The sequence below is a fragment of the Penaeus monodon genome, chromosome 21, assembly GCF_015228065.2.
Source record: "Penaeus monodon isolate SGIC_2016 chromosome 21, NSTDA_Pmon_1, whole genome shotgun sequence".
NCBI lineage: Eukaryota > Metazoa > Arthropoda > Malacostraca > Decapoda > Penaeidae > Penaeus > Penaeus monodon.
The window spans coordinates 3,134,902-3,135,151 of NC_051406.1; the positions used below are offsets into that span (position 1 = coordinate 3,134,902).

Consider the following 250-nt stretch of genomic DNA (forward strand, 5'->3'; position numbering starts at 1 on the left):
AAAATCTGTTGTATTTTCGATGTATTTGTTTCACTCACCCCCCCCCCTCCCTCCCTAGTGAGATTTCACTTTCTTCGACATTATTCATGCTTTCACTCCTCCTCTAACTTCCCCGCATTGACCTATGACCCTTCAAATCTATCAATGCACCATTTGAGATTACTTCCTCCACCCTTCGAATGAACCAACGTTTTCTACTCGTGTATAGTGACTGTGAAAGTGGTCATTTGATAATCGAATCGAATCACTT

The 250-nt window shown here is 41.6% G+C and overlaps 1 protein-coding gene across 1 annotated transcript in view; it reads left to right on the forward strand.

Annotated features, from left to right (window-relative positions):
- LOC119586111 (mRNA decay activator protein ZFP36L1-like) overlaps positions 1 to 250 on the forward strand; it is a gene marked incomplete in the record, with an annotated part of 24,345 nt that overhangs the window by 868 nt on the left and 23,227 nt on the right.